The following is a 23,473-nucleotide window of genomic DNA, read 5'->3' on the forward strand; positions in this document are numbered from 1 at the left end:
GGTGACACTGTCGGGAAGGTACCAGAAGCCACTGGCACATTGCCCCACGGGCCCAGCTCTCCCCACACCTCCTGCCACCCCTGGGCAGCTCCAGCTCAGCAGTACCTGCCTTGCCCTTGGACTACTCTGCCGCTTCCCAGCCCCAGGGAGCAGAGGGGAAAATCCCTGGGGAGCACACAAGGGAGGAGGCCAGAAACTCTTGAAAAGAAACTACTCCAGTCCTTCCCCCGAGCTTCTTCCTCCACCGGCCAAAGGGCCTTCCATGTTGCCACTGCCCAAGAGAGCACCTTCACCCAGAAGAGTGGGCATGAGGGGTACCAGAAACAGCTACAGGCTTTTAGGAGGAGAGACACCCCCAACTGTGTAAAAAGTGTAATGCCACCACCCCTACAGACCCCTAAAGTTCTCTTTCTTCTGTCAGGTGGGAAGAGGGGGGAAAGAGGAGAAGCTCTTGGTTTTTTTCTTGTTCCCCCATTTCCAAAAGGGCCAGTTTCCCTCAGAGCAGGCAGGTGCTTGGGAAAAGGACAGGCCGTAAAACCAGAGCCACTATAGACGCCACTCTGAGGCAGACAAAAACAGGCACAAAATTAAGAAATATTTCCAAGTGGTTTCAGTCTTTTCACCTACAAAATGCTGCATAATGTTTCTGGAGGTGGTGTTTCGGGCATGGGGTGCGCCAGGGTCGCTGTCCTGGAGGAAAGGCTGCCCGCCATTGGTCACCCCAGAGCCACAGGGCGCATCGCGAGGGGAGAGCCTGATTCTGTTCCCGTGTGCCTCACAGGAAAACAGGTAACTGTTTAAGACCAAAACAATTCAGTGAGTCCTTTTTTTTCATATGGTGGGAGCATTTACATGTGTTAATGTGGCACTCAGTGATCTTGATAACCCAAGTCTGTATTACTACCTTGAAGCAAACCTAAAATCTCCTGGGGTCATGCCAACATCTCAATGGTTGCGTACTGAGTATCTCCCTAAAGTCTTTGATTACCATGTTGCCGGGGGAAAAAAGAAATTAGCTGGAACAATTTCTGTGTCAGTTGTCTGTGATGAAAGAGGAAGTGCCCAAGATTACTATGTCCTCGATGCGCTTGCCATACCTTCACTCAACAGAGATGTTAATATTTTGAGTAACCAGGTGAAGCAAGTGTCAAAGCTGTTTTATTGGAATATGTTTGTCTGGAAGCCGCAAATCATAAAACCATTTCTGAAACAATATTGCAAACACTACAAAAGTTTCCCTGCGCAGAGCATATATGGCCAGAAACACTGCTTAGTGAAACAAGTGCTGGTAAGAAAGAAAATTGTCTCTCTCATAACTCAGTTTTCAGGGCTGGTTAGTAACTTGCTCCTTGAACACTGCAGTTTTCAGGTGCTTCGCACCTCTGAGAACTTGGCTAATGAGTGCACATAATTTGTGAGATTTAAACGCCAAAGCTTACTGGGTGAAGAAATCTCACAGTTATACATGGCCTCACTACCTCAATTTTAAACAATAAAAATAAAATCCAGGAATATTTCTGCAAGAGAAGAAAAACTTAAGCAATTCTTGTGTACTTAAGGCAGATGCTCCACACTATTCTCTTTGACAAGAGTTGAAGGTAAAATGCTTGTTTTCTGCCTGTTTTTTACCCTGAAGTGTTACTGGATAGTTGCTGCCTTGTGAGTTTGCCATAGCACCCAACGTGTGCTAAAGTATCACATCTCACATTCATAACAAATTCAGTACAGGTCGCGTCTTGGGGTTGAAAATGATCCACCCACTCATGACAGAAAGCCAGAGCAAGTAAACCTAAACCCAGCTGCAGCTTGTGCCAGCTTTGGCTGGATGAAATTAGTTCTGTAGGACCTATGACAAAGTTGAACTGCTCTCAGAAAAGGTGGCAGCAGTAAAACTAATGAAAAGACTTGTGCACTATACAAAGATTCACAGTCATATCAACATATCTATGCTAATTTATCAGGAATGAAGGGCATTTCAAAATACTGTTTGGATTTGACGCAGAATGCTACTAAGAGGACTGACATTTGGGAATGTGAAAAAAAAATGTTCTCTGGTAACAAAGGGCTTTGAAATCAACACAGAATGCCTGGCTTTCCTTCAAGGATTGTGCCTGGAAGTGGCTGTCATCTACTTCTTCTTAATAAGGACAGACTTATTTAAAAGGCCTGTCTCTTTTTTTCTGCCCAAGAGATGTTGCTTCTAGTAGAGATGACCATTGTGGTGGGAAGTAACCAAAGAATAAAAATAAGGTTAAAAAAAAGGAAAGAGAATTCCCTTACACTTCTCTATGGTGAGTCAACTGAAGAAATATAGGGAAAAGGAGACTGAGGAGAAAACAAATAAAGTAGCAGATAGAAACAGGACTGAAATGCCTTTTCGGAGCAGCATTACTGGGGAAGAGAAAATGAAGGAGTTGGCAAAGGACTGAGTGAAGGACATTCCCCAATTTACGGAGGATGCAGCTGAAAGCCAGTGAAGCTCCTGTGGATTGCCAACGGAAATGAGCATGGAGAGGGAAGGCCTGCACTTTAGGCTTAATGGAGGTGGAAATCTGAATTCACCAGCAATAAATTTACTAACGTTGAAAATAACCAGGACATAGCCCCCCACACCTGACAACATTCTATTTTAATTCCTTGTATTTTGGGAATGTGAATTATGTTCTCTTAGCTTCTGGTAACACCTCCCTGCAGTCTGCACTACACCTAGTAACCCAAAAACTCAGGACAGGGGCAGAATTCAACATCTCTAAGCAGCCACAGAATTGAAATGTTTTATTCGAAGTTACTCGAGCCGGCTGCTAAATGCTACAATAAGCCCAAACCACAGACCCAATGCATTTGGAATTGTTTGGCTGACTCTCTTAGGCATACATAGCTTACATATGAACCCTACTCCTTTGAATGCCTTAGAGCGCTAAAAAAAGGGGAGAAATTGCTACAGTAAACCTTGCTTATGCTACGTCATGCTTTGCCATGCAACAAAGCTGAAAATATTTTCTTGCTTAGTGAGAACACATGGGTGAAATTACTCACATGAAGGACGAGAAGTGCTCTGGTGAGTGCCTGCAGAATCGGGCCCCTACTCTTTAGTCATCCAGCTGGTTGCGTATAGTTTGGCAGACTGATTGCCAAAGCAACACTTATACTTTTGTATCTGCCTTTTTTTCCTATCCTACCCTAATGGTACCAAGGAAACCAAATGCAAAAAACAAAGGTACTAAATATTACATTAAAAGAGAGAGCATAAAGCGCCTTGATAAAGCTGACAAGCCAGCCTTGTGGGGAAATATCACAAAAATAATCCTCTTGCAAACTTTAGCTATGTTCTTTTGAAACAAGTCTTCAAAAATTAAGGCAAATCCCACCTCAGTTTAACATACAGCAAAAAATAAAAGACACACATGATATACAAAATTTCTGTCTGATAAACAGATCAACCTAGCTACATTACATTAGGTAATTAACACTTACTTAGTTTGTCAGACATGTTTAGGGGAGCAACTTGATTCTTGAAAGTGTCATTATATGTACAGACGATCTCTTCTGGCATTTCTTTACTTGCCAAAGAAGAGCCTGTTAAAACTATAGGGTCTCTCAGATACATTTTGAAGGAGACAGTAAGGCAAACTATACAGCTGTATTTAATGATTGCCTCGACATGTATCAATGACTGGTCTAACTAGGACAAGGTGAAAACCCGCCTCCAGCTCTGTAGAGGCAGGAAAGCAGAATGTATGTTTATTATCACCCTGGTGAACAGAAATTCACAAGTAAAATAATCATACATTGTTATAAATAGGGCAACTCAAAATCCACCTGCAAAGAAGAATATCAGTATCTTATAAAAGTGCTTTGGCAAAATAAACTATAAACCACGTGAAACAAATTCTTTGGTAATAGGTATTTTAATCTCCTTTGCATCCTTAGGTATTTTTCCTTGTACTTCTACTACAGCAAATGGGAAACCTTTTGAATATTCCAAAATATTTCAATTTAATAGTCTTCATTGCATCAGGGAAAAATTCTGTTATTACAGAGCCCTGCAGAGGTGATAGAAAAATTGAGTTAATCCCCAGATTATATTCTGTTTGCCTAGAGTAACCAGGTTTTTTGAGTGGCAAGAAGTATTCAGCAAAAAGCATTTATCTTTAAAAAAAAAACGCCTTTCTTCCCCATCTTACCTGTGAAATTAACTGGCATTTTCTGGTTTACAGAAGATATCTTAGAATGTGTCATTCTGTGACATTGCAGGATTTATGCAATGCCTGATACTGGCTGTGTCACAGAAGAGGGCATTCTGGAATGTCCTTAGCAAATTAACAAACACCAAGAGGATTTCACGGGAGAGAGAAAAACTAAGAGTTTCATACTCCAATGTTTTCTCTTGTGTATTCCTCAAGGTGGTTCATAAAGATATTCTTATAGACGTCTAACATTAATTCAATTTTCTTGTTAGCACACGTCATCTTCAAACTATGACAGAGAAAGAACAAACTGTTGCCATACTGTATGACAATTTTTCACAGCCTCACACATATTCTTTGTTTATAAAAGCATATTTTCACAAGGACTGGTGCATTGTCTAAAAGATTTTGGATAGATAATAGATTTTTATGGGAACAGTAACTGACTTTAGTTGCAGTGTTCCAGACCAAAATATTTTCTTTAGACCATGTTAGGACTTATCCAGATTTCAAAATCTCCCCTTCATTCACACATACTCAACACCAAATATTTAAGACTGAGCCTCAGGAAAAGATCATCCTTTAATTCCCTGGACTGCCTTGAAATACGTTATTTTAACTGCCAGAATCTCGAAAGTTTTCCCTGGAACCCTTTACACACATTGTCCATCTGCATCTCAAGTCTCCTTGTTCCTGAGTACTGCACCTGCTCTTAGTCCTATGCCACAGATGTTTTTTACCAGATGTTGAAAAAAAAATGTTCTCAATTGGCTGCCGTGCAGTTGGTCTTGTCTTGAGTATTTTTTCTTTAATGTATTTACTTATTTTACTCAGATCATTCCATGAATCTTTCATCTACAAATTCAAGTGGGGAAAAAATGAGTAGTTCACGTGAGCATGCTCTGCACATTTCCAGTAAGAAGAGGAGTTAGAAAACTAAACTCAAGCCACTCTGAACATGCATCTCTTTATATTGTAAACATAATAAACTAGAAATTACCCAAAGTTACAGTCTTATGAGTGTAAAAAACCCCAGAAGAACCAAAAAAGTGAGACTGTTTAAGAACAAGTTCCAATGCCCTCTATAGCAAAAAATATGTTTTTGTTAAAATACAGAATTCATCATGGAGAGGAAGACAATGGATTTTGCTTGGCAAGAAACAGAGGACCATCTTTGAGGAAAAGGATCACATAGAAAACAACAGTCACATATTTTAGGTTTCAAAAGGTCTAAAGACACTAACTCCTGTTGATCTTTTTTTTTTCTTGTTTCTTGCATATTTGATCATAAGTTAAATAATAGCATGAACTCTGAGACAGACATCATTAGGCTTCAGAGTCAACAAGATATTGAAGTGAAAGGAGTGAATATAGGCCATTCTGAGCTGCTGTCTCCAGTTATTACAGAAGCTAGAGGCAACACGGCATCAATTTGCTGTCAGTCCAAGTGGGGAAGGCTATTTTTGCAATTATATGCTAGAGGCTATTTTTAATGAAGGATTAGAAATTGGAGCACAAGATGACAGCTTCCTAAAACAATAGGGCTTGTTCAGCTGCTGTGAGCCAACATCATTCATCTGCTGAGTCGTGGCCCTGATCCGTCAAAGCACTGGATCTTCAAGGAGACTATTTGCATATTTTTCAGTTTTATTACTTAAGCACCTGGGAGCTTTTTGTCATGGGCAAGAATGTCACTGAGAAAGGCACTGTATGAACACCAGCAAAACAGCCCTGTCCCTAGCAGCTTACAGTCTAAGCTTTCTTCAAGTTTAGGATTCTGTTGGATCAAGAACTTCCTATATCTCCTAATCTGGTTGTAGTAACGTAGGTTTTATGAGACAGTGGGCAAGCACGGTATTTCTCTCTTCCAAACTGTGCCAGTTGAAAAAAAAAATTAAAAAATAAAAGGCCTGGGAGAAATTTGAAAATGCCAGTAGAAAATCCTTACTTGGGCTGGAATATGAGTAGGAAACTGCAGTTTACCAGCCTGTAATGCTGAATCCAAGCTGGTATTTTCTGCACTTAAGGATAAGAATGTGCTCTGTAATGTTCTATTTTAGAAAATGTGTGTCTTCTAAGAAGCCTGCAGTTTGGCTTCCAAAGCCACCAAGTTCTTTACTATGTAATTAATTTACTCCATTAAAACATACTGCAAATTCTTTGGCTGAAAGCAACAGTCATATTGAGAAGGGTGAGCTGGATTCTCAGCTGCCAACCCTTAAGCTTAGTGAAGTAACAAAATTTAAATGGGCTTAAATTGTCATTTTTGGAAGAGCACTGTTTCCCTTAGTGTTTTGGCTCATCACAACACAGACTGTTGACATGCACAAAAATCTAATGCAACATGGTGAGTCAAATTATTTGGCTAGTGTCACTCTGCAGAAGTCTGTCACTGTGTTAATACCCAGATTTGATAGATTTTGGAAAAATGTCATTGTATATCCAGTGTTCAAGCTCTTTCTGCTGGGAGTGTAGTGAAAACTATTGGACCTCTTACGTTATATAGAATACTCTAGCAGGCAATTATCCTGAAGTTTTTTGGTCATAATTTACCACGCAATTATGGGATATTACACAGAAATGTCTACAGACAAATTAAAATAAACAAACTGGTGTGGCTGCAGCTCAACAGGAACTCAAAGTGTCTTAACAGTGGCAAAAAAGCACAGCCCTTGTATGCTTAAATAGTGGGGACAGGAATAAGAGAGGGAGGTGGTTTATGACGTTCATGAACAGATGTGGTGTTCATGGTCTAAGAAGGAAAGAGAAAAAGTGAAAAATGTAAAGAAAGCATTCCAAGAGTTAGAGAAAATGCTTTACAATGAGACACTCTAGGAGCTCAGTATATTTATTTTATTGAAGCAAGACTGAGAGGTTACATGATTTCAATATGTGAACACCTTCTCAGGTAGCAAATACTGTGCAAAAATCTAGAAAAGAGAGGTGTAGCAAGAACCCAAAGGCTGAGAAGCTGAAGTCAGACAGTTCAGATCAGAATAAATGTATCTGGTTCTAATGCCGCAGGGTGGTGATTAAGCTTAGGAACTCTGTACCACTAGAAATGGTGGGGTTTTTACATTTCTTGGCTTTTCCCATGTAAGACTGGTTGCCTTTCTGAAGATATTATTTCACCGAAGTACAAGTTATTTGGGTTCTCTCTGTGTAATTTGGGATATGTAATGGTCTGTGATAATACAGAAGGCTAGACAAGATGATCACTTCCTGGCCTTCAACTCTACTTGTTCTGGGAAAAGAACAGATACAGTTTCTTACAGCAAGGGTTTTCTTTATGCACCAAAACATTCAAATTAAAAATAAATTCATTCTTAAGTGCCTAATTCTGCCCACTGAATAAAATGGGAGCCTAGGTTGACTAATTCCTGTTTGACTCTATCAGATTAAAAAATCTGCCTACTAGGAGCCAAAACAAGATCACCATCCCACTCCACTCAATATTATATAAACAGGGAATAACAGATAGCCACTGCTCCCAAGAGCCCAGATTCCAAACCTGACAAACAAGGGGGAAAGTATAGCATTATGACAGCAAATATTCTGTTAATTCTACAATTATTCTTCATGAAAGGGCAGTGTAGTAGGGACACTACCCTCCTAAGGATACAGCTACTTGCTTTGTCTGTGTTACCTTCAGTCTCCAGGGTGTTTGTTAGCAGTGGGACTACATAACATCAAGGGTGAAAAAAGGTATTGCAAATAGGCGGAAGTCGTAGCTTTCTCCCTGTACTACTCAGTGTCCACAGGCCAAAGACTTTTAATTCAGCCAATAAGTAATTATAGGTTTCAAAGGAAAAATAACAGTACAATAAAGCATAGTTACCAGTCCAAGTTCTACCCAACTGGGGCATTCCAATAGTATTAATCCAGAAAAGCATCACTGAATTCCCTGAATTGGTTTCATTGGATTTGCACTCCTGTAACTGGGAGCAGAATTTAGGGTGTTCTGTTCAATCATTTGTTTGACATAAGAAATATAATAAGATATCTATTTGCTTTAACTTTTTTTTTTTCATTTAAAAAGAACACAGCTTTATGAACAAACTGACACTTTGTAAAAGATGGGGTATCACTAAATATTCCAGGATGAAGATTACAAAATTAAATAGAAAATGTAATTTTTCTTTTACTTCCGTGTACTGCCGTGTGATATTTACTGGCTGAAAGACAACTTTTTGTCCAGCTGAGTTAAAGCAGTGGCTGGCAGTGAGGAAAATGCACACAGTAGAGAAATGTCTCCAGATTCAGTTCTAAAGTATTACTTAGAGCACAATTAAAAGAAAAGTAAATGCTCTCCGATGCAACAAAAATAACCTTTAAGTTGTTCCAAAAGTTCAGAAGACCAGGATGGTAGAAGGCAGCAGACTTCTGGAAGGACATGTCTTGCACTCAGGGTCCTGCTCTCCTCTCATTGGGCACAAGACAGGCAAAGCAGCGATGCCCTTGACTGCATGTCATTACAGGAGTGTTACAGCTCCAGGGGCACTCATATGAATCCATACAGATTTTCCCAGCTAAAAAGCCACATCATAAACACAAAACCCCATTATTGTCTCATACTCCCAGGTTTTATTTGGATGATACATGATGTAACTGGTCAAGGCAAATGACCCATGCCTAGAAACTATAGTTGTTGCCCCCCTTCTGCACCGTGTTTGCCCTAAAGGCTTCCTATGGCTTCCAAGTTAGCCAAAACATCTGCCCGGTGTAGAACCTTTTGACAGAATGTACACTTCTAATGTGTGTATGTGTATAGCATTAACAGAGAGATAACTGAAATTAGTAAAAGAGAAGATTTACAGTATATCAAGCTAAACATGAAAAACACACACTCACACACAAAAAGCAAAAAAGCAAGTGTGCAGAAATACGCATTTTAATATGAGAATGACAAAATTTGTTTTCCACAGAAACTACGTCCCACATCAGGGTGCCAAAGGCTGTCACTGGCAAAGAGACAGCTCCAGAGAGCACCTGGGGTACCTGACCACTCCCTAGAAGATGCTTGGCTCAACCTGAGAGAATGTCCAAGGCCTCACATCCAGGCTGCAGTGAGTGCTCTGCCCCATGCAATGCCATAGCAAGGGAAGTGTTTGAGAGAGAGGCTTTGGCTGAGCTGCATCTTCCCCATCACTCCAGCTGGAGGAGCCGACAGGTGGTTTGCCCCTCTACACATACAGTGGGAAAACTGCAAACTCAGACAAATCTCTGCTGGTTCCAGTTGTTTTTGCCGGAGTTCCACCTAGATACTTATCTCCTTATCAGGCACACCTGAGCCTGATATGGCATGCCTCTTCTGGGGGTTTTACATTACAAAACAGATGACAATAGACACAAAACCAATACGGATTTGTGTCCTTTGAGTGCAAGATTTTCAAAAGTGACTAGTGATTTTGCAAGGTTTCCATATGACATACACACGTCCAGCAGAGACCTCTTTAAAGTGACCCAACTTCCAGAGATCAGGTACTCTTCATTTCCTTAAAGCGTAGTGCCTTTCAAGGTCTCCAGGTGAGCATTCAAATGCTGAGAAACCTTAAATCACTAAATTGCTTTGGAAAAACTTCAGCTAAAAATGTACCTAACTGCAAAAGATTGATTTCAGCTGCTTGACATCAAAACCCAACAATTACCTTTTCTGAGGCCAAGAGCAAGGCTTACTTTCTCTGATAAAGTGTTCTCCAAAAGGAACTCATTGCATGTGACGGAAAATTAACACAGGGCAAAGAAGATCACAAAAGACTATGACCTTTCTCCTATATAAATATTTAATCAGGTACTTGACCTCACCGGATTACAAATTAACAGTAATTGGGACCCAAAAGGTTTCCTCCTCTTAACAATTTTTTTTCAATTGAACATGTTATTAAATTGGTTCAACTATTTTTTTTTTAGTAAAAGGGAATTTGTTACTTACGCAAAATATATTGAGGGACATTAAGAAGACTGCCATCCCTCTTACCAGTTTTCTGAATCCATGCGTTCCTCTTCTTCTGCACGAAGAATGCCACCATCCTATCTAAGCTTCACCTGAAAAGTCTGTAGACATAAGGCACAATGTTGTTTGTCCTGGACCCCAAATCCCAGTCAGTAGCTGAGGTGCTTAGGGACCTCTGTTAATATCCTTTTTGCCTTGTACACGTACACAACAGAAACAGGGAAACTTCCTCCAAAGCTTTTGAACACTTCGCAAAGCAGCAAAGGATGGTTTTTGATCTAAACTGGGACTTCAGACCCATACAAGACAATGATTTTCCAGCCTGGGAATTTTGTTTGCAACCACCCTATTAAATAACATGCACATGTCGTAAAGATTATATGGGCATGCCTGTCCACTCACAGAGCTCACGAGTCCATAATCTGCACTCAAGTAAAACTACCACTGAAGTTTCCAAGAGGATTTTGATTTGCCCCAGGCATCCTGACTGCAAAAAAATGTTTCTCTCTTTCTTCATTAGTGCAGCAGCCTTTGCTACTTATATTTTTATCAACAATGCAATTATTCACCCTGCATTTTCAAAAGTTCATAAAGCATACGGAAGAAATTGATATGAAAGGAAACAGACAGTAAGTTTATGGGAGAGGACTTTTACTGGACATAAAATAATTTGGTTCAGCTGTGTGCAAGTTAAAAGAAAAAAATGCAAATATAGCAACTTTGTGGGATTTGATGCTTTTTTTTTTTTTAATATCTGTAATTCTGAAACAGCTATGAAATGACAACTCTGTGTTAGGACAGAGATTCGTTCTTGTCTGCAAAGTGCCATGGGCGTTTATAGTTCCCTGCCCCAGAGAAAAATCCCTGTGTCACAATGATGTCTGCCCTACCAAACAAGAAGGGTTTCATCTCCTGGGACTGCACATCTGCAACTTCCATTTCAGCAGGAGCTATGGTGCTCAGCACAGTTCAATTGCAGCCTTTTGGATCTAACAAAACCTGCTTTGGACGACCAGAGACTGACCTGGATACAGAATGTGAAGAGGAAGCCTGTGGAAGGAGGAGCTTAGAATGATCCTACCAGTAGCAGCAGGAGACGGTTTTACCTGTGATCTGGCCACAGCATAAGTGAAAGGAGAACTCAAAGAAATGGCTGTGGTAAACAGGTCTTCAGATTAATTCAACTGTTCCCTGAGTTGACCTCAGTGCAAGGGCTGATGGAACTACAAAGGTGACTTTGGGCTCAGACTTGACAGGTTAAGTAGTAGTGATCAAAGAGCCATGTTGTTCTTGAAGCTCCTCAGTGCCTGTTCTTCATGTCCTGAAGACCAGAAAATCAAGGTCATGCTCACCTTCACCCTGGCAATAGCCAAATCCACGCTAAAAACCAGGCCCCTAATCACCACATATGCTGCACCAGGCTTGTGCTGGCGTAGCTAATCAGGGGAATTCTCCAGCTCTTTCATAAGGTGACCTTGTAGCTCTAATTTAAAAAAGAACAGGGATATCAGCCAAATACCAAAGTCTAAATAAGTTTTCCTATAAGCACAATATCGAGATGATAAGTTTGTCTGTGAAGTCCATTCACTGGCTCCAATCCCAGAATGTAAACCAGGTGATGTATCTTCACTCCTCTTTTCTGACAGCAGTAATCTTGCCGAAGTCTGTATTCCTGGGCTGTGGCAAACACCTGGTGACTGTTACAGTTCTGTGTCCATTTTGGCTTCTCCAGGCTCTTTGCCAAAAATCACAGTTATATGTCGTTCCTTGATTAAGGCTTGTCTCTATGTCTCAGATTTCTATGCAAACCTCTATGGCTGATTTTCCCTTTTTATTTCCAGGGTTCTTTTGTGCCAAGTGTTTTCTGAGCAAATTCTTCCTTATGCAGAGCGCATGCTCTGGTTCGCCTCTGGATAGCTATGGTTAAAGACTCATTTGAGTTGCTCACATATCATAGAATCATAGAATGGTTAGAGTTGGAAGGGACCTTAAAGATCATCTAGTTCCAACCCCCTGCCATGGGCAGGGACACCTCCACTAGAGCAGGTTGCTCAAAGCCCCATCCAGCCTGGCCTTAAACACTTCCAGGGATGGGGCATCCACAACTTCCCTGGGCAACCTGTTCCAGTGTCTCACCACCCTCACAGGAAAGAATTTCTTCCTGATATCTAATCTAAATCTCCCCTCTTCCAACTTAAAACCATTACCCCTTGTCCTGTCACTACATCTCCTGACAAAGAGTCCCTCTCCAGCTCTCCATTCAGATATTGGAAGGCTGTTATGAGGTCTCCCTGGAGCCTTCTCTTCTCCAGGCTGAACAACCCCAGCTCTCTCAGCCTGTCTTCATAGGGGAGGTGCTCCATCCCTCTGATCATCTTCGTGGACCTCCGCTGGACCTGTTCCAACAGGTCCACGTCCTTTCTATGTTGAGGACTCCAGAGCTGGACACAGTATTCCAGGTGGGGTCTCACGAGAGCAGAGTAGAGGGGTAGAATCACCTCCTGTGACCTGCTGGCCACACTTCTCGTGATGCAGCCCAGGATGCAGTTGGCTTTCTGGGCTGCCAGTGTGCACTACCGGCTCATGTTGAGCTTCTCATCCACGAGCACTCCCTAGGGTGTCCACTATGGCCTCCAGCTGCCACTCTAGTAATACACAGGTCTCCTTTAAGTCCTGCATCATTCCTTGTGGATGTGTCAGGTATGTTCATGCATCTTAAATGGAACGAGAAGCCTATATGTGGGCAACTGAATCAGGCCTTTGATGTCTTATGTTAAAATGCATACACTGTAGAAGCGTTTGGGAGTTCAGAATTAGTGAACTGGAGTGCAATAATATCTATTCCCTTTCTTAACAGTTATGCATCAGTTGTAACAGACTTGATCACAGCTAAACCTGTGGTCTTTTCAATTAGTTATATGCCTTGAGAGTTGCTATGCTTACCCACATAAATCATGTTTCACTTCTGATTTTGGAACCTGGAACATATGAATAATATAGACATTACAGTCTAACTTACAGAGATCTACTTGATGCAGTTAAAAGTCTTTATTTATGTTCACCATTTATGATATGTCTCTTTATCTGTGACTAAAGTACAGCTTCACTGGTATGCTTTTTGACAAGTCATTCCAAGGTGTCCTTATTGATGAATTCCATGCATTTTCTTTTGCCTTACTGTGATAACTGCCATTCTTGCACTTTTTGTGACTCATCGCCAGCTGATCCAATGTGAGCATGGGAAGTGTTGTGTTTTATCATCCTCTGCTTATAGCTCATATGACTGCTTGCATAACTCATCCCATATCCAGGGTAAATGCAGAGCTTCACACATTTGAATGGTAGAATAGAGGTAGAATGACATCCCTTGACCTGCTCACCACCCTTCTGTTGATGCAACCTAGGATACAATTGGCTTTCTGGGCTGCCAGCACGCATTGCCAGCTCATGTTGAGCTTCTCATCCACCAACACCCACAAGTCCTTCTCCTCAGGGCTGCTCTCCAGCCATTCTCCATCCAACCTGTATTTGTGCCTGAGATTGCCGTGACTCAGGTGCACGACCTTGCACTTGGCCTGGTTGAACTTCATGAGTTTTGCACGGGCCCATCTCTCAAGCCTGTCCAGGTCCCTCTGGATGGCATCCCTTCCCTCCAGCGTGTCAACCACGGCACACAGCTTGGTGTCATTGGCAAACTTGCTGAGGGTGCATGCTCAGCATGCTGACAATCACTGGTTAATGTCTTAGCTGGACCTCCACATTCACAGCCTTCTCTTACCCTTTCCAAAATAAAAATAAAAATAAAATGCAGTAAGTTTGGCAACGTTTCACTGAGTCCTTTCTTGTGTTCCACAAAAATTCGTCTATGCTTAGTGTCTTATCTTTCAATTCTAGATGAAATCACAAAATTTTCTAATTTTCTGTGGCTGTTGCATGTTCTATTTAGAATATGCATTCATACACCTGTCCTGTGTCACTGTCCCTTTTGGTCTCAGCTGTAGATGAGTTAGGCATCATTCATTTTGTGGTCTATTTCTTTCGTTACCTTAAGATTGACAGTTTGGTGTTGTTCAATTTAAGGTTGTTTCTTCTTGCAATTTCCAGTATTCTCCACAATCATTCCTGATGTTCAATAGTGGTGCTGCCCCTTTCTATTATGTCTTTCACATGTATTTTCATTCCTGGGAGACCTCCTAGTGTTTGGGTCGTTGTGCTGCAATACGCTTCTAGTGCTAAACGGATTCCAAAAGGCAATCTCAGGAAGCAGCATCTGCAAAATGGTGATTTGAAATCAAATTTCGAAGCGTTCAGTGTCCAGGGGAATCTGCCAAAACCTTCCCTCTGTATCTAATCTTCTGAAGAACTTGGCTTCTGCCATCTCAGCAAAGATTTCATTCCTTGAGAGCAAATGGAAATGTTTCCCTTTTTAAATGATCTTGTTCAGCATCTTGTGGTCACTGCAAAATCTAAGACCAATCCTTTTTGCTATTTTTCCCCACAGCTACAAAGAACAAGCCTGTTTTATTGCCCTGGCTGATCCTGTGAATGAAGCCATCTGTTGTCATGTTTTGCTGCACTTTTATTAGTGCCACATGTAAGAGATTCTGCATCTTCCATTAACTGTACCTTGAATGTCACCAGGTGACCCCTTTTTTCTGCAAGCACACTTCACTTTACGCATTGGCACATTCACGTCTGGTTCGGGTTTGTTCCCAGGGCTATGAATCTACTGGGCTTTGGCACACATTCCAGTGACGAGACCAAGCTTATGCCCACAGACTACTTGGTCTCCCTAGTGCATTACCACAGCGTCTTGTTTTACTCTTTGTGCCTTTGAACATCAGTGACACTTCACACTTGGCCAGGCCTGGAATTTGTCCCTTGCTTTCAGATTTCAGTCTCACCTTTGACTTCTCCAACTTTATACTTTCTTTTGAACAAGTGTGTTTCAGTTTCTCTCACTTCTTTCATTTGTGCTCCTGGGCCTAATTTGTGCATCACATGGAGGCCATTTGTGCTTTGTTTTATTAGCCATTCTTTTGACTTTGCAGCATCTTTCTTTGTTGAGCAAATGCACAGCTCACCTCTGCACACTATTTATTCATTTCATTACCTGCTCTAGTCTGAGTGCTTTCGCAAACACACAGCTTCTTTTCCTTTCTTGATATTGGCACATATACTGGACTTTTTTATATTCATTCGCATCAGCTGACAAAGCTATTTTTGACCTTTTTTTTTTTTAAAAAAAGTGCTGCATTTCTCCTACAGACCCATTTGACTGGTGTTCACAGTCATGGGCTCAAACATTAAGTCTGACTATTCAGAGAACTTTCAACTGATCCACCTCAAAGTGTGTAGTTTTGAACAAGAGCACTTCTCAATGATCTAAATTCACGAGGACTGGCCTGATAGTTTTGACACTGTGATAAGTTACCTTTTCTAGATGCTTTTTTTTTCCCCTGTGGGAACTTTGACGATCAAATGTCCATTCTTTCCACTTGGCTCTCATGCAAAAGGTGGTACTTCTATACACTGAACTCAGTCCAAAATCATGTCCCTCTTCTGTTTTATTTACCTTTACAGCTTTCATATAGCCTACATATCTGCCTGAGCTTTCTCCTTACTGTCTCAGCATTCACCATAATCTTAAAACATTGGAGATTTCTATCTACCTCAGGCACTGGCTCTTTAGCAGGGAGAAAAATAAACTTCTATTTTTCTGCTCAAGGAACAGCCCCACTTGGCTTTGCTTTTGTTTTTGTTTTCCTAGACCCTGAAATAGATCCTCTTGGTGGCCTGCTGATGAAATTGGGGAGCTACTCTAATTGTGTCTCTATCTGATGAAAGTAACATCTCCCATCCATAAATCAGAAACAGCCCCATAAGCCATCCTGTGAGCGATCACTGCATTTCCAGCCCTTATGACTCCACAGGCAATCACAGAAGATTTGCAGACCTGCCAGCTCTCCATCAGTTTGTGAAAGTTAGTCCTAATGAGGACAGGAAAATGTCACACCAGATTACACTTTCCTGGATTTTTTGCCAAATCCGAAGCACTCTGTTGTACTTCCCTCTTCCTCTTACCATTTGTCCCCTTTCTGGGACTCTTAACACCCTGGTTTGCAATGCATTGCACAGGCAGACCTTCAAATTGGTGTGCCAGTAAGGCAAACTACTGAATTTGGAGCTGCAGCTGATATGGCAACATTATAGAGCAGGCATCACCTGTAACTTCATACTTTTAGTAATGTATTTTCAGAGAAACCTGTAGCATTATTTTATAAATCAAACAAAAATGACCATGAAAAATGATGAAGCTGTGTAACAGAAGATTTGAAAGACAAGCAAGCACATTTGGATCCAAACAGATGGACAAGTATTTAATATACTGCAGCTAACCTGAGCCAATGTAATACAGTTTGTGTCCCCCTTTCTCTGAAACTGCCTTGCCAACCTTCCTGCCAGGCTTTATGCAGAACCATTTTTAACCGGAACAAAATTGTTCTGTGTCCTCTCCTATGTAAGAAAAAACCTCACTGACATCTCCATGAGTTTTTTCTGTTTCTCTTCCTGGAGTTATTTCTGTTTCACTCACTTCTTTCCATATTGATACTGAGTTTTGCTTCATATTTGTGATTAGCACACTAACGGAAAGTTGCATAATTGGACCAGAAATAGCTGAGATGTTTGGGTTGGAGTTGGGTTTTTTCCCCTGTTTATTGCTTACTTTTTTTCAAATGGAAAAATTGTTGTGAAAGTAGTAAACTGTATTCTTAAGAAGCCTGCGGTAAGCACTCTGAAGTTCACTTAGAGCCTAATACTTATTACTAAATTAGCCCAGTTTATCCTGGAGAAGGCCTTGCCATGTAGCTTTGGGATTTTAACTGTCATAACGTTCTTCAATAATGTAGCAGGCGGTCAAGGGCTGAAGTATTATATTCAGCCCTTTGAAGTATGCAGCAGGGTAGGTTGTATTGCTGAAAAGAAAGCGAGCGTGTCAGAGGGGTTACAGGGTGGGTGGAGTGCTGTGGTGATATGGGATAATGTTAGGACCATTGTATTGTGTTTAGTTAAAACCACTTTTCAAACTTGAGGTTTTTCTGGTGTGCAGACTGCTCTGAGGAAACATACTTCTAATACCTTATTTTAAACATATATACATGTATTTTTAAAAAAATGTACTGTTCCAAAGTATGCATGCAACAGTGATCCCAAATGATAATAATGATGTACTCTAATTCCCTTAGAGTGGTTTGCTCACTTGTTTGCTTTTGGAAATGAAAGAAACAAAATTCCAGCTTTGTACATCAGACAGTGTGTTGTCTTTCATGTTTAATTCTTTATTTTCAGGGTTTGACCTGATTTTAAGAGTGAAAATATTTCCACCCAAGAAAAAATATTAATCTCAAACCAGCTCAATTATGTACCTATGCTCTAACGCTAAAGAATCTCTGTGTACATGATTCAAAACCACCAAAGTGACTTAGGCACCTGCACAAATTCAAGATGGGATTGAAGGATCCGAGGATGAGGGAGGGGACTGAAAACCCCATCCAAAAGGAAGCATCAATTTTTAATTTTGTAACCAGAGAGAAACTCTAATTTAAATTTAAATTTCATTCAATGTAAATGTTTTCAAAGATTTTGTATTTAACATGTCAATGATAACTGGGAATTTTCTTGAAGCCACTACCATCCAGATGTTGTAGTGTAAGAACTGCAAGTAATTCATCAGTGATATAAAAAAGGCTTAGAAGCACGAAGGTAATATTAACTAGTCATCCATGTTATCCAATATAGATGAAAAAATAAAACTAACACAAATGATGAAAAGTAATTTTTTTCTCCAAAATCTTTACCTCTTTCATGATATTTGAAAAGCTTTTATATATATATATATACTGGTCATAATTTTATCCCTGATAATTTTCCCATAAGAATTGTGCTTAATTTTAACAGTATCCACTGTCACACCCTTTATGCTAAAAATTCTTTTCCTTTTCATGAGCCTCTCTTCTGTTAAAGTAAAAATGTCATTGCCATGCAAGCAGCCCAGCCCAGCCCATCCCACTGCGCATTTCACTTGTGCATTGAGTGTTCTCTGTAAATAAGAAGAAAAACCTACAAACTCTTAGCATCCAAACAATTGTTTCTTTTAATGTGGGAACCCAAGCTAAGGCCTAGAATAGGCAGATATTAAACATGATTAGTCTAAATATATGCCTAAGGACAGCTTTATGGTAATTCTATGTACCGCCCCCTCTGCAGTCCATTGAGTTAAAAGCAAAAGCACAAACATGAGGAAAACATGGAAAATGCCATTACAGTATTTTGACAAAAGCAGCAATCCAGCATCTATGAAAATTTAATAACCATTGACTTTTTTTTTTTTTATTTCTTACTGTGAATTCAGGACAAACTTTTATTTGACAACCATATGTCCTTTAAAAGAGATCCATAAGTCTTCAAATAACCCAGACTGTTCTTCCCTCTCTCTTCCCCTCTCTCTCTCTCCCTCTCAATCTCTCTCTGTCTCCCTTTTTAATGCCCACATCTCCACTATCAGGAACAAATATGATTTCTGATTGAACATCACTTTATTTGCCAGTTCTGTGGTCTTTTCTTATCTTGTTCCACACTTCTCAGGCTTTGTGGTTAAATTATGTATTAAGGTCAATGTCAAAACACGGAAGATCTGTAATCTACAGGGAGCTCCCTTTTATTCGTTATTACAGTGAAGGCTGAGCGCAACTGTCAGGGAGCTTGGGATGTGCTCAGCATGGAGGCTTGCTACACAGCAGGGCTCTACAAAGCCTCTCTCCTTGTTCTCCCAGGACGAACCCTTGATAGATTTACCCAGATAACCCATCTCACTTTAAAGCTCTCTTGTCTCTGCTTCAATCTGAAAGCTGTCAAGTGCACCTATATAGTAATGTCATAAATCAAACGTAAAATGTGTACACTGGAGACACTGCGAGTGTCATGTATTCACTTGTACTTTGAGATCTTCTAAAGTAAAATGGTGTCAGAATAAGGAAGGCTGGGAGGAATGTTTTTTTCTTAAAAACGACAGAATATTTGAAAAGGTTGGCTGTAAACTTTTTTTTAAAACTTTTGTTGTTATAAAGACAAATTGTGGTTTATCCTAAATTAATCAGGGACAGCTACTTAGTAAACAAAAAAAAAAAAGGGGGGTTGCAAGATATCTATCTGTAAACAATGTGATTTAATGCAAGACCATGTATTGATTTTGTTTCTTTGGTTTTCTTCTTGACAAGCATTTGTCAACAAGGATTTGTATTAGTTTCCAGGTTTGTTTATTAAAGACGCATCATTCTTTCCCTGAACTAGAAACAATTCTCTTGCAGCAGGAGTACAACATCAAAGAGGGATCCTAAAACAAGATGCCAAGCATGACAAGAAAGAAAAGGAGCCCTCTATGTGGAACGTACCACCACTGAGCTTAATTTTTTTCTTATTCTCAGATAAAGAGAATTTTAATTTTTTATTGGCAGAAAAGGTTTGCTATTTCTTATTTAGTGGAGTCTGCATTTTATTTTTCTTCTGGGAGGAAGGGGTTGTATTTGCAACATCCAGGTTCTCTCCTAATCAGATAACTCCTAGCAAAACATCTTACAAAACTGGTCCTGCAATTCAGACTTTCTTGTCTTTAAATGTTCAGGCTCAAAACATATCTATTTTGAGGCCGGTTTGCATATGACACTTAATTAAGGATACCTGTGAATCATTCTGTATTGGGAGGTCATTAATCTGTGCATACCATACTGCATCCCAAACAAGTTTGACAAGTTTACAGCATTAATCTGCAAAGACCACTAGCGTAACTTTGAAAGGATCTCACCCATAGAAGCCCCTAAAAGAGGATTGTCTCTCCTTTTAAATCATTTCGAAGTGAAAAGTATCCAGTTCAGCTGGGATCCAGAGTGTGTATGCTTTCTGGTGGAGGGCGAGGGGTGGCCCAAGAGGTGTTCAGCTCTGGAGACAGATGTGTGAGTCTGAGCTATAAACCAGCTGGTGCCAAAGGTCACCCCAGAGGGTGCCAGATTTTTTAGGCTGGGGAACCAGCCCGCACGGGATGCGATACTAGTTTTTTCATTCCCTCTCCTAGTGCTGGCTGCAAATCTCTGCAGCTCCTTCACCAAACACACCTATAGTCTGCCTAATTTCATGGAGGTACTTGGATCTCTTGAAGCTATAAAATCATACATCTTAATTTCTTGTGTACATCATGCAATATTTCAAAAGGCTTCAGGCAGAGGCAGTGACTTTCTCTGTAGCCCATCTACTTACAGAGACATCTTTGCTTTGCTACATGAGGTGTTACTTTTGCACTTTCCTAATCTACATCTTTTGTCTTGTTTTCATTTAAAACAAAGGCCTTTCTTCATGATAGCATCTGTTTCATACTCTTTGAATTTGAAAGTGGTGCAGGAATGCTTTGCCATCAAGGTCTCAACATGATCTCTCAGGAGCCATAATACAAGAACATAAGAGCGACCATGCTGGGTCAGATCAGAGGCCCGTTTGCCCAGCATCCTGTCTCCATCTTTGGCCAGACAAAGACCATAGAAACAAGGCAAGTAGTGATGGCTCCACCAAATGGCTCCCAGCCCCCAACAATTTGTCCTTTAACAACCTCCTGAACAAAAGATCGTGTCTTTATATTTAATAGACATCAATGGACACTTCTTCCATTAATGTGTCCACTCACTGTGTCACTATTTAAATTTAATCATCCACATCAGGAGTTGCACACCTCAACACTCTGTCAAGAAAAGCCTCACTTCACACTTTGGAACAATTTACCCAAGATCCATAAAACGGAAGAAGAGCAGAGTAACGCTAAAAAGCACCTGGCAGGAGCCAGGAAGCGTTAGAGGCTGTCTTGTCTTGTTGACATCATCTGGAATCTTTTGATTATTCCAAGCTGGAGAGGACTTTGTGCTTTGTACTTTGAAGTGCATCTAGATATACAACTCTATTAGTGTTGTTGTGTAGAAAGATAAGGTTTTATGAGGAGAGCAATCCCAATCTGTGCATCTCCTTTACTAGGAGATTTTTTCCTGTTCTCTCTTAAATATTTTATTTATTATTGAAGATGAGAAAGTCTAAAAAAAATCTTTTTTCCCATCATCCTTCAGCCAGATTTCTTTGAGGTGATCCCCAAGTAATGGCAATGCTATGTGCCACTGAAAACTGTGATATCACCAATTGTAGGTTTAAATTCTACTAAGGCAGGCATTGGCTATGAGAATGAAAATATCTTGGCTGAATGCTTCAGTGTATGAATCTTTATACACATTTTCTTTCTCAGGTGAGGAACATTCTACTGAGGCTGGTTATTACTAGAATTAAGGATTTGGATATTGAGGATCATGATTTTCCAGACTGTTGAAGTACAGAAAAGGTAAATAGAGCTGAGCTTTTAAATAAAGCTATAGTTTAAGATTTCCATAGAAAATGCATTTTTCTCGAAAGCTAGTCATTAGAATTGAAATAATTTCATTTTCTTTAACTGGCCAAGAAAAATATAGCAACCCATGTTCAGATTTTACTCAACCCTTTCTCACAAAAAAGTTCTTGTAGCCTCTCAAAAGTACCTCTGGGTTCCAAGAGCACCTTGAATTTGTCTGCTTAACGTAGTAACTAGTCTAACATGACTTTTTCCCCTTTTTGTTTTTAATAACAGACAAGTTGCTTTGTTTTTCAATGTTCTTCTTTTTGTAGAGGTCAGAGGGTATACCCTAAAAGCTCATGGTTACATTATTATCAGCAGTAGCCGATCAAGAGAGGAATGAACAGTCAGAAACACAAATCACATTATCATCCATCATCCATATTTTGCACCTTCAAATTCTTTTCAGTGTCAACATTCCTACGTGGCAGAAACAGTAAAAAAAATGTCCCTGAAACCCCTGCACATTTTTTAACAGGTCACTCCAGAGAGCAAGTTCAGGGCTTTCTTTAAATTCATGCTTTTATATTCTCAAGCCGTTGAGTGTCAGGCTCACCACTGCTCCACTTTACATACATGCTTTCCATTTCAGAAGGAAAAGGCATGGTGCATCTGAAGCAAACCCTATCTGAAGAGCCATGAAAATAACTTCTGACTACCAGGCCTAATTAATGCCTCCATGCTGACCTCTACATCCAGCCCATATCAAAAATGTTACAGCAGAGCTGATTCAACATGAACTCAAGATCAGGCAAGACCTGGTACTAATGAATACTAATGAACAGTAATTACTGGAACTCTGCCACAGAAACCCGCTGCAGAGACATATGCTAATGGGCTTTACACAACCAGGCACAGGACTTCATATCCACTAAGAAACTTCTGCTAGACTAAGAGCTAAAGGAAACATATGTCACACACAACTCTGTTTGCACCCCTTTCCTCCCTTGCCCCCTTATGACTGACGTAGCTTCTGTCCCCAGTACAGGCCAGCTCAGGTCCAGCTCAGTTCTGGTTTCCTTCACAGGCACAGGGGGTCATTTGCATCAACCTGGTGGCTGGGTTTGCTTTTCTGCTCTTGTTTCTCCCTCAGGATGGTCAAAACGTTACCTACAGAGGGGAAAGGGATTTTAGAAAGACAGGTATTGTTCTGTAACTATTGTGCAGATAATATTACTTGCCAGTGGGAAGACGTCATGGGAAGACAGTTCAGAGTATGACATCTGGACCTTCCCTGATACATTTGTTGGAAAAATTAGCCTCCAAAAGGAACATACAAGATATTTTTAAACATGGTGGTGGTCAGTTTGATAAGTCTTCTTCCTTCTGTAATGTCCAATGCTGTTCCTGTCCCACTGACCCCGGCTACACTGACCTCAGTGAAAATTGCTCCTGAGATGACCTTGACTTTCTCCTAGTTTCTGAGGCCTAACCCTGGCAATAAAGGAATAGTCACAAGACTAAATGAAACTTGATTATAAGCACCCAAATGAGCTGTTTATGCAATAAACTTACTATTCTGGGCTAGTGCAAGAGGTCAACATGAGAAAAGCAATCAGGCTTACGGCTGGATCAAGCATCTAAAGCTGTGAGTGTAGAGCAGCATGGAGCGAGAATACCCCAAACTGAAGATTGGAGAGGGATTATCTATTCCTCCCTGGACTCACAGATACCTGATTAGCACAAGATCCATAGTGCCACTGCTTTTATTGAAGCCTCAGCTTCTGGAATCATATAATTAGGATCTCAGCTTTCATTTTACTTGGTAAGCAGTTTTCTAATTTTCTTAGAAATTTTTTTTTGCCCTGGTGGGTGTGGGCAAAAGCTTGTAAATATGACCCACGTGAACACTAATGG

Source organism: Numenius arquata, chromosome 1 (genome assembly GCF_964106895.1).
Source record: "Numenius arquata chromosome 1, bNumArq3.hap1.1, whole genome shotgun sequence".
Classification (NCBI taxonomy): Eukaryota; Metazoa; Chordata; class Aves; order Charadriiformes; family Scolopacidae; genus Numenius; species Numenius arquata.